The sequence below is a fragment of the Camarhynchus parvulus genome, chromosome 4 (assembly GCF_901933205.1).
Source record: "Camarhynchus parvulus chromosome 4, STF_HiC, whole genome shotgun sequence".
Lineage (NCBI taxonomy): Eukaryota > Metazoa > Chordata > Aves > Passeriformes > Thraupidae > Camarhynchus > Camarhynchus parvulus.
The window spans coordinates 71,046,520-71,058,542 of record NC_044574.1 but is presented as its reverse complement, the minus strand read 5'-3'; positions in this window follow the sequence as shown (position 1 = coordinate 71,058,542).

Here is a 12,023-nt window from a genome sequence, read left to right as displayed (position 1 = left end):
TGTGTAGAACTAACATTGAAATGCAAAAGTAGATGGTGATCAACACTAATTAGAAAGTGTTGAGATTTCATCAGGGAAGCAAAAGCCCTAAGGAGAAAATCCATGCCTGGAGGGGCTATGGGCAACAAAGCATTTGTATATTTAGAAGTGTAAGGAGTATTATTAGAAGAGAAGGCTAAAAAAATATATATATACATTTTAAAATAAATACTTCAGGGTTATATTTGGAAAGAAAGGAAGGACTTGTTTGCTAGATTATGGACTCACAAAAGAAGAAGTATCTTCTAAGAACATATGAAAAACAGCAGATCCAGAAAAATGGCACAAAGAAAAAAACCTGAGAGAGTAACTATCTTTCTAACACTTCAAGTAAATCTTGGCATAACAGGAAAATCTTGAAAGACATAGTGTTCAGTTTCCTGATAAGGTCCAGAAAAACTAATTACGGTGACCAGTTAGTGACAGGCTGATTAGGCTGACATTAACCAGCTGGAAGAAAAACACGAGAGAAAAAAATCCAATGTATGGACAGAGTGTTTTTATGGGAAGTGGCCTGCCAAGCAAATATGATTCATGTTTTTGTGAGGAAGTTTTCAGTGTGGTTAGTAAAGTTACCCAGCCACGTCCGTAACAGGTTTTTGACAGGTGTGCTGTTCAATGATACATGACATTCTCATTACACCGTCACCTGTTAGGGACCAGATAAAATGAACTTAGTTGAAACAGAATGTGCTTGAATGGAGCTAAATGTAAAAACACATCTCCAGGTGACAAAGTGCCAACCACGCTGGAGCAGTGTGTGGTTTACTCTGCACACAGGGAAGGGTGTGGGGGTCAGAGTAGGAAAGAATTGTCTTATATTCCTATGGAAAAGGGGCCTAAAGGGGATATAGCTATCCCTGGATGTTTCAGAGGAGCAACAAGTAGTAGGAAATAGTAGATTTTCACTCTGCTTGAAACACCAGTGAGACAAATGTTGAAAACTGTCCAGTTTTGGTATCTGCATTTTAAAAATAGATATTGAGAACCTTGAGAAAGTTAAGAAAGGAACCCTAAAAATAACTTGAGGTAGTTCCTCTCCAGGGAGAGTCTTCAGGTGCCCAATCTATTCAGCTTTTCAAGACAAGAGGTGATGTGATTCCATTGTGTAAGCACCATCACAGGGATATAACAGCAGATACCAACAGGCTCTTAAGCTAGAGGATAAAACTAACAGGAACCAAAGTTTAAACTAGACAGTGCAGCTCAGAGCAAAAGGAGCTGATTAAACAGCACCTGTCTACTGGAGAAAATTCGGAAGTGAGACAGTCCTGAGAAGTAAAAGACAATCTGCTCTTATATTCAAATTAAACAAACAAACATCGATCAAAGGTATGCTTCAAGTGTAAGAAGTGACATTCTTCACAATTAATTTATAATCCAGGGGTCACTTCTCACCTTGAAAATACTCTTGAATAAAGAAAACAGAATACTTCATTACTTTGGTTGCTGAAAGCTGAGCTACAATTAACTAGTTCAATGCTTTGACTTAAAATCACCCAGTGTGGTGTCATAGTTGATGGTGGTTCTTCCCAGTTGTTTCTGTTCACAGAAATATCTCCCCCAGAGCTCTGTTCTAGTCCTGGCACAAGAGCACCATGCTTTCAAGTACAGCTGTAAATGTTTCTTCTCAGGCCAGCAAGACATTTGCCAGCACCCTACCCTACCCTATGTTCTCTCCTTCCAAAAAACCCGAGCCCATAGAAGCATACTAGACATTGTCACAAATCTCATTGCCCAATTTACAGCGAGAAGCACAATCTCTACTTTTGTATGCTACTGAAAATAATTTTGTAGTATCAGTAGCATTGGGATGAGGGGTGGTATCTCTGGATTTTGAATGTTATGTATGAATTTAACAACATATTACAAATTCTCCTCCCCCTTTTCCATGTTTCTGAAGTGACAATAATTCCATCTGAACCATACCTTGCAGAAAGCCATAAGACTATCATATTCAAACTTGAGAGTGTGAAACAGGGTTAATAAGTAGAAGAGAAGTGGCATGTGGGGAACTCCAGCTCCAGATTCTTGATCTATAGAAACTCAGAAGCTGGATTTAGGCAACAGCTGATAATGAGTAAAGGACACTGAAATTCACTGCATGACAATCTCTGGCATATGCCACAACACTTGGCCCTTTCATGAGGTAGAATTCATTAGTTTATACCCTGTTTGGTTTAAAAGGTAATTGCTATGCTTGCACTGTGCTGGATTTTGTGTCTGGACCAAAACCCAAATGATCTCAAAGGAAATAGCAGAAATTTCTTTAGTTAAAGGTGAGGAATCTCACCAGGTTACTAAAGCCCTCTGTTATGGAATCCCATAGTGTTTTGTGGACCTTGCCAAGAGGTAAAATGGCAAAAGGTTAAAAATTAGACTTTAAAATACTAGGCTGCCTAAATTCTGTTGAAGTGGGGATTTCCCTGGAATTTAGGAATCTTTATCCAGAAGAATACTGAAGGTGGCATTGCAGGATATTGAAAAAGCCTATACTAGGTGCACTGGCTGCCTTTATCACTAGAGGGAAGATCATGCAGGAAGCAATGCAGAGTGTGCACACTCGATGCCTTACTGTATATTGGCCCAAAGGTCAGCCATTCAGTGTTGAACAGGCAGAAGCAAACTTAGGGAAAACACACACCACGGGGTAGGTGAGGAGTCCTTCCTCTCTTTCCTCTCAGGAGGTGCTGGTCAGTTCCCCGTGCCTGGGGTGTCACTGTCCCCACGGGGTGAGGGCCCTGGCATGTGTGACTGGAGAGACCTGGGGTTGGTGCTGACTTCAGTGTAAGTCTGAAGGTTTCTTGATGCTGATGGACAGCAGGAAAGCTGACTGAAATATGATCTCTGCCAGTGCTCAGGAGAAGAAGTTCTTTTGCCTTCCCTGGCTATTAGACTGAAATGGATTCTTTCCTACAGCTGGAGAAGAGCAGAAGAGATGTTAACACTGGGAGACCATGCAAACAATAAAACAACACCATCCCCTCACCTATTTGCTGCCAATACTGTGCTTTAAGTCACCAACCTCACTGTGTCAGTTCATTTAGAGAGTTAATTGAGCCACACGTCTTTTTTTTGTCCTGACATTGATAATACTCCATCCATCTTCCTATTCATATGCTAATAGCTATATTACCTGTCACTTTATTCCAGAATCCTGCCTTAGACTGGGATACTGCTTAATTCTACTTCTCTGTAACATTCTCTGTATCACTACAGTTGCCACTGTAGTTCTGGTTTCATTTACTTAGGTAAATTTGAAATGTTCTTGAGAATACTTCGACACTTTAAAGAAAGTTTCTGAGTCAAATCCCAGACAAAAAGGGATCTGTGTTACAGCCAAAATAAATTGCTCACTGGAGCTAAAGGACAAGTTCAATAGAATTTATAGGGAAAGTGATATTTTAATTTAAAAACTATGAAAATAGTTCAAAGGAGCCTTACCTTCTTTGATCTCTATAAAGTTTTTGTAGTGAGATAGTGCTCCCTGTGTTCCAAAGGCAAAACCTGCCATGTTTCATCATATTTGTTTGGTGTCTCTCATTAGAGATTTTTTTTGGTAAAGTACACCCCAGGAGATGGCTACTGATGAACCCCTTTCTGCCTGTTCCTTATGCTATTATAGCTTCCTAAAAATATGTTGAAAGAAAGAGTCACCTGTAATTTCTTTGTCTTTGTAATAGCTCATTCAGCTCCCTTAAACTTTCAGCATTTTCCACATTTCTCAATAATCTCACCTAGAGATTTATTCAGTCCTTAGTCAGAATATTGGCTTTTCCTTTGCAATGTATAAATATCAAAATGTTAATTTTCTCATGTTATTAGGTTATTTCCCTTGCTCTCCCATAAAGGGAGGTATTTGGATGTCTCACAATAAAAGAGAACAGGAAAACCCAGTCCTAGGTCTGCAGGGCAGCCAAGGGGGCACTTCCTGCCATCCTGGCCAAGTGGCTTCTCCCACAGGACACCAGAAACTTGATTATAAGTTCCCACCTTATGTACTGCTCCTTTCCTACTTGTCTCCCTCTAAGGCAGAGCATGTGTAATTAAAAATATCAAAGATTGACCAGGACCCCCCCCAAGCTTCTGTTATTAAGCTCAACATCTTCCACAGTCCACAGCATGAGGGGAAATGAGGGAACTTCTGTGATGGGCATCTCCTTAAACAGTCACCCTGACCAACTGGAGACAGCACTTAGCTGAACTGTGCAGTGGTGCTCAGATTTGTATTTCTGCATCTGTGCTCGCTGCTCTGGTGCTGACAGACACACAGACAGCGAAGCAAAGTCCTGCTGAGGCAGAATATCTTAACACACAGCTGCAATATGGTGTCAGTTTTTAGTGTTTTAATCATCTTCCAGGGAAAATGTTGTGAAGAACCTAAACCAAACTGTAACCAATAAAAGAGATTCTTTCTTAAAACCAGACAATTTGGAAATGTATTAATCAAGACTGCGAAATGAGTAGAACCTGCTGCAGAAGCTGCAGAGAAATGTGTGATTAGAGATGATCGTGCTGGGAATTCATGTGACCTGGAGCAAAGAGAGTCATGCTAAGTGCTTGTTAGGTGGCTCATAACTTCTGTGGTACAATGATAAATCTTGGAAGCAGAGGTTGCCAGCTTCATGCCATTCTCTAATGCCTAAAAGAAACACAGAGTTGAATCTCTGTGCAGGAAAAAAACCCTCTATATTGTGGACCGTATATAAAAAACATTACTGCAGTTTTCAAATTAGTGGCAGAATTCTGCTTTGCAATATTTTAGTTGAAACATATCAGTGAATATGCTGGAGAACAGACAGTAGTCACACAAAGTTACTTGCTCAACAGACATCCTGCATCTTGCTCCTTAAGCAATCACCAACAAGCCTCTGAATGCAAGAATGAAAAATAGATGTATCCAGGATAATGATGAGAGGGAAATTTTTGGGCAATTCAAACATATGCAGAGATCCCTGGTCTTGCTTGAGAGATGGGAAGCATATACCTGAGTTAATTGGGCATTCTGTACTAGTACACCTTGCTAATGACCTTAAACAGAGGATTTAAAGCATGTCACAGATGCTTGGCCAAATGGAAGACAGTAATACATTCTGCTGAAAACAGATGGGTGAGGTTACTAAAAGAAATTTCCCAAGAGAGATTCCTGGGATTGGTCACTGTTAACAGGATCATAAATGACCACTGTGCATACAAACAAAATGGGAAATTAATTGACAACATGAAATAAGGTGCCATTGGCCATCGAGAGAAAGGCATGTGTGGAATACAGCAAAATCTTATTGATCCGACCGAGATGTGATGAAATTCAATAGTGCATAATGCCAGGCCATGAGTTTACAGACTGAAACACATATTTCTGCTCTTAACTGGAAGCTTCTTGGTTGGGAGAGTGGTTCATGAAGACGACACTGTCACAAAGATCCCATTAACATCCCCTCCCCCTTCAAATATGGCCTTAAAATGCATTAGCAGATAGGATCAGCAGTGATGGGGAGCATACAAATCTTTTCATGTGACGCCTCAAGAAAACCCACCTGGAGCTGCCCTTGTAGAAGATGCAGAAAAGGGCATCTAGGAGACTGAGGGAGTAAAGAATTATTTATGAGAAAGTTAAAAGCTTGGCAACAAGGGGAAAACCAAACAGGATTTGATGGTCTCTGTAGGTATATCAGGAAAGCTAAATGCAGTGGAAGGAAAACAGCAATTCAGGATTTGGACCTTAAGAAAAAGAGTGCAAGTTGATCATATATAAACAAATATAAAAGCAAATAAAAAGAGAAAAGCTTTTCATTAACAGAACTGTGTAATTTTCTCATTGCCTAACTGGAATTAAAGAAGACATGATAAACTGATGTGAAGGAATTATTAAATGATGGCATGCAATAGCAAGGTTTGGACTAGATGATCCAGGAAATCCCCTTTGTCCGTATCCAAAATTAGCTTTAAAGGTTGCCAGGATATTTCTTTCCTTTCCTTCCGCTAAAAATAGCATAAATAGCATTAGTAGAAGACACCAGACGGTGCTGTCACAGAGAGTTTTACAAGCTCTGTACTTCCAGACTTTCATATCTGTAGGTTATAGCCAAAATGCTGTGGCACATTGAGCATAGTTTAGGATGTTCCCACATACGCTTCTTAAGATTGTTTGCTGCTGCAAACTGACTGAACAGGTTCTTAGAAGAGGCGCTACTGCTCAAGGGAAGCACTTTCATAAGTAGATATTAAAATTCCACTTCAACTGGTATTTTTACCACCAGTCTGAATGAAAATTGCACTGAATCCTACGAATGCCAAGCCCATGAAAAAAAATGAGAGCCTAGGATTTTGCTGTCTCATTTTCTTATTTCCTTCCTTGGATCAAGTGGAAGGGTATTTGTTACCTGGACTGCAGCACAGGCTACACCCTATTGAGACTTTGAACTGAATTAAAGGAAAAAGTACGCAAAGTGTTTACTTTAAAAATTGATAGAGCTCAGATTTTAAATTTTGGGCTATTACCTCTTCTCATCCCCTTTGTGTTTTAGATTTCTGTTCAAATATAAGTGTTCTGAACTCATCACTCAAATACTTCAGACATTGCATTAGGGTTTAGATAATAGCCCTGTCCTTTGCATTGCTGTTACCTCATACATTTATAAACTGTTTATCACTACAATTACAGTGACAAAGACATGGCCACGCTGGAATGACAGAGAAATGGCCCATGCAGGGGAAGAACTGATGAGATTTATAAGTACACTTCCAGCAAAAAAATGATTCAAGAAAGTTTGTTCATCAAGTTCTAGTTCTAATCTCTTATGCAGATCTTTTTTTTTAAAGAAAGGATTTAGCACAGCAGTTTGCAATAACATTGCTGTTTGTCTGACAGAGTTAAATTGCTGAAATCCCTTTAATACATTACACCTTTTTTGGCATGTGCCTTAGTCAATATGTTGTCTAAAAGCTGCTTTTTGTGAAGAGACTAAAAGTTTTGTTGTCATACGAGTCAATGTAATGGTTCATTAGAACATCGTCTTGGGAGAAGAAAAGGCTTTTCTGGAGTCAGTAAGGGTTTGTTTGTTTTTGCTACTGATAGCAAAGACTAATTAGGGTTCCTGTAAGACAGTCCATTATGATCACCTACTCTGATTTCCTACAACGCTAATGACAGTATTAACATTTAAATTGTTAACATTGTTTTTAATATCAGGTTTCATTCCTAGCTCCATGTTTTATAGGAAATTAGAAAAAAAAGGGTACATTTTCAACTTGTTTGTATTTCAATAATGTATATAGAGGTTTATATTTCATTACGATTCTCAAACTTTAGAAACTAATTTTTGATCTTCAAAGAAGGTTTGTAGAAATTCATTAGTTGACTTCTAAGCTACCCATGAATATAGAAAAACTTACTTCCACTATAAATAATTTTCTTCCTTCTATCCATAACATCAATAAAAACAAGCAAAATATTTCAGTAGGTAGCAACGCTGCCCTGCCTGTATTGTGATGGCAAAAAGCCATCACAATATGCATGCAAACATGCATGCACAGCATGCACTTAGTAAAAAACTAATGTTGTTTTCTCTAGGCACAGCATAGCCGTGTTCTGGTTTCTTTCCCTTGAATACTTCAATTCTAAACACAGTGCTTGGTTTAGTACTAGTGGCAGCTGCCTGTCCTGCCACATGTAAGCCATCAAGAAGTTTTTTCCCCAAATGCTTTCTTGCTTCCAAATAATCCAGAGAGGCCTGAGAGAAATATTTTACTATATTTATCAAATGCCAAGCCTTTTGGCTTTAAGAAAATCAGCCTTTAGGCAAATTTTTGAAGACAAAATGCTGAAATTATTTTTCATGAGGCTCTCACCCCTTCAGCTTGTTAGGACATCCATAGAAATCAAAGAAAGCACAGGGACTTCCTCTCCACCTTGAGACAGGAGAAGCCTCCAGCCTCCTGTCTCACCATGTGGGGGAAAGTCAGGGCTCTGCACTACAGAAGGGAAGGAAGGCTGTGTCTGAGAAACATTACTTACCACTCTTGAGAGTGCTGGAAGATCCTGTGATTGGAAATATGTGCATGCAATTTTTACAGAGATAGATAGATAGATAGATAGATAGATAGATAGATAGATAGATAGATAGATAGATAGATAGATAGATAGACTTGTGTTTTTCTGCTAATGTTCTGCTTTTAATAATTATAATAGCTAATATAATAATTATAATAGCTAATATTTTTTATCATCATCATAATAATCTTTGAAGAATGGGAGATTAATTGGGCACCTTTCCTGTTGCTGAAAGGTCTTCTAGAAAAGTGGCATCTCTTGGAACAGGTATCACCTGTGTCTTCCATCTCTTTTTTTAAAGCAGAAGGGAGGGCACACCAAAAAGAAAATGCTCTACTGTCCTCTGTAAGCATATGAAAAACTTTATTTATTTAGTTGGCTATTTACATCATTATTTATATTTAAAACTTTTAGGACAGCCAGTGGTACCTGGTAGGTAGCTGTATTGGTTTTCCACATTCCATGTTTTGGTAGCAGGGGAGGCCACAGAGGGGCTTCTGTGAGAAGCTGCTGGGAAGCTTCCACCATGGCCAGCAGAGCCAATCCCTGATGGCTCTGAAGGTGGACATGCTGCTGGCCAACACTGGGCCAAGGAGAGAGGTTGGTAATGCCTCTGTGATGACATACTTAAGAAGAAAATCAAAACAAAGTGCACAAAGTTTTTTTTCTCCTAGCCAGAGAAGAGGAGGAGGTGAGAACATGTGAGGGAAGCAACATGGAGACATCAAGATGAGGGGAGAAGGAAGGGCAGGAGGTGAGAACATGTGGGGAAACAACATGGAGACATTGAGGTGAGGGGAGGAGGAAGGGCAGGAGGTGCTCCAGGCCCCAGAGCTGAGATTCCCCTGCAGGCCATGGTGAGCCCATGGTGGAGCAGCTGTGGCCCTGCAGCCCCTGGGGATCCACAGGGAATGCAGAGATCCATGAACAGCCCCTGGGGATCCACAGGGAATGCAGAGATCCATGAACAGCCCCTGGGGATCCACAGGGAATGCAGAGATCCCCCCGCAGCCCCTGGGAGAGGTGCCCTCAGCAGAGTGGGAGAGCCTGGAGGAGGCTCTGCTCCAGTGGGAGACCTGGTGGAGAGAGAGGGCCCAGCTCCCAGGCTGGAGCAGCCTGAGCTTGGAGCACTGCACCTCGTGGAAGAGTGACCCATGCTGAAGCAGTTTTGGGAGGACTGTGTGCCCATGGGGGGACTCATGTTGCAGCAGGTGTGGTGCGGCTGCTGCTTGTGAGATTTGGAGCCATGCTGGAGAAGTTTGTGGAGAACTGTCTCCCATGGAAGGGACCTCACGGTGCAGCAGGGGAACGACTTCTCTCCCTGAGCAGCGGAAGAAAACCTCAGGTGATGAAATGACCAAACCCCCATATCCCCCATACCTTGTCTCCCTGCACTGTCTGTGGGAAGGAGGGAGGGATTTGAGGAAGAAGAGGTACTTTTTTAAGGGCTTATTTTACTTCTTATTATTCTCCTCTGTTAGTAATAAATTCACTTTGTACCTCTAAGCTGAGCCTGTTTTGCCCTTGGAGTGGTTTTTCCCAGTCCTCACCTCAACTCATGAACCCATTGTTAATTTTTTTTCTCTCTTCTGCCCAGCTGTGGCAGGGTAGAGTGAGCCAATGGCTTTCGTGGGAGCATTGAATTTGGCCAGTGTCAAACCACGAAGTAGCCAACCCCTCAGCACAAGGAAGCACTTGATTTGTCCTCCCATCACTGCCTCCAGCTCATACTACACTGCCTGCCAGAAATGACTGGCTTAGATACCGAAGCACAAGATCTCTGTTTTGTGCTGACATGAACCATCAGTAAAATACAGCCTGAAATGCCTCACACTGCAGTCTCTGAGTTTTCCAAGACTCTCAGTTACAGTGACATCTCACGGTAATGAAGTCTCTCTGTTTCTAATCAAGCCTTTCTTCCCAAGGTTATTGAGAAGTTTAGATGTGCTCCTTCGCTGATATACTGATATTAGACTTTTTGTTTTTGTGTTGACTTCCCAATCTTCAAGATCCAGATTTTACAGTAACGTTGGCAACACACACCCAAAGAGAATAACATTACAAATGTTAAGTCTGTCCACAGGCACTGAGGGCTTCTTGCATATCACATCTCACAGCATTCTGCACTACCTAGCAGAGGCACAAAGGAGGTCTAGCAAAGATTTTGATGTTCTACAAAAGACAAATTGTTTCCTCTCTCAAACGCACAAGCAGGTCAGTCAACAGATTTTTAACTTCCAGACCATGGTTAAACACAAACAATGCAATCTTAAACAGTATATGTTTTTACATGACTAGAGGTCATGTAACTTTAAAAGAACATTGTCAGCACAAAGTATTAAAACCACCAGCCAGTGTGAAAGCAAATTAGATTACTTATAAGCAAGACATATTAGAAATACAATTTTCTCCAGCTGATGCAGAATATTTAGTCTCTACCTCAGTCAGCATAAACAATGAAAATATGGTACTTTCCTGCATACCAGCACAGTGCCACAACTTCTGCATTGTACCCATTTAGACTGATAGGAACATTTACCTGGAAGGCTTTCATTACACAAAGTTTATTTGCTTTTTTGTTTAACTTTTATGGATTATTTTTAAAAAAAGCCATTTTAGCTTGGAACATTAACCTCAACATGAGTGAAGTTCCAGCAAGGAGGCAAAATGTTCATACTCCCCACTAAAATACAGGATTGCTATAGGAATAGTTAGTTTATGTTGTGACTCTCCCTCATTTAATACATATCCATACTCTTTTAGACATGGGCCAAGCCTGAATCTCTACTAGAGAACCAACCACAAGAGGTCATCCGTGGTCCATGAGAAGCCTTTCTCTGCAGTCTAGGAGGAAAACTGTCTTCACAAGTGTACTGGATTTACTCAGTATTTTCAAGAGTTACAGAACTGAACATAAAAGTGACACAACTGAGATTGTTCTGCTTTCTTCACTAAAAAAAAGTTTCTGTAGTAAATTCAAAGTAGTTTTAAAAAATATGTACCTTTAATACATTTTTATCACTTTCCTTAACTTTCTTTCTTGAACCTTTCCACATGCTCATAGTTCAACTTTAACACAAGGACCAAGGAAGGGGATATTATTTGGGACATTTTTCTTCCTAGGAGAAACAGCTACTTATCAATCCAAAAGAAGAGATAATAAAAATCACAGCTCACATCCTTCCTTAAGAGATCCTTTGACCTTCAACAATCAATCTTGCCCCTTGTCCTGTTCTCAACTTAAAAAAAAAAAGTTGAAATATTACCAAAATCCTTCTTTTCTATTGTTATCTGATCCAAGACTGTCTCACTGGAATAAGGAGGTAGAAAAGCTTGGAAACTGTTTTATACTCCAAAGATTCTCTTACCCTGATTACTTCTAAAACTTGCCCTTTCTTTTCACAAAATCTCTTGAAAATTATTTGGGTTAAGACTTTCTTAACCACACTTGTATGTTATAAGTCTTATCTAGGAACCCATCTCATGTCATAACAGGAACTTCACCCATCATTTGTAGCTTTCTTTGCCCATCTCATCAGCTTCCTTAGGTCTTGTCTGGGCACTTGCCATTTTTAGGGCAATTCAGAGTACTGTTAAAATGAGATCATCATCTAACCTTGGCCCTTTTTCTTCCTTTTTTTATATTCATCCACTAACTTTTCCTTATTGTTCATGCCATACTTTTGCCTCCAACTGTCCCTTAAAATGGGCACTGCAATCCCTCTCAAGTTTGCCATTGCTGCATCCTTGCCCACAGTGATACCCTCTGCCCACCCAACTCCCAAAAAGCACTGCCACACTTTCTTCCACCTGCTTCACACAGAAGAGCATCCTTTTGTCTTCCTTCAAAAGCCTCTTTAAAACCAGTGCCAATTATTCAGCTGGTAACGTATCCATCTCAATGTAACCAGGCAACTGATATGCTTTGATC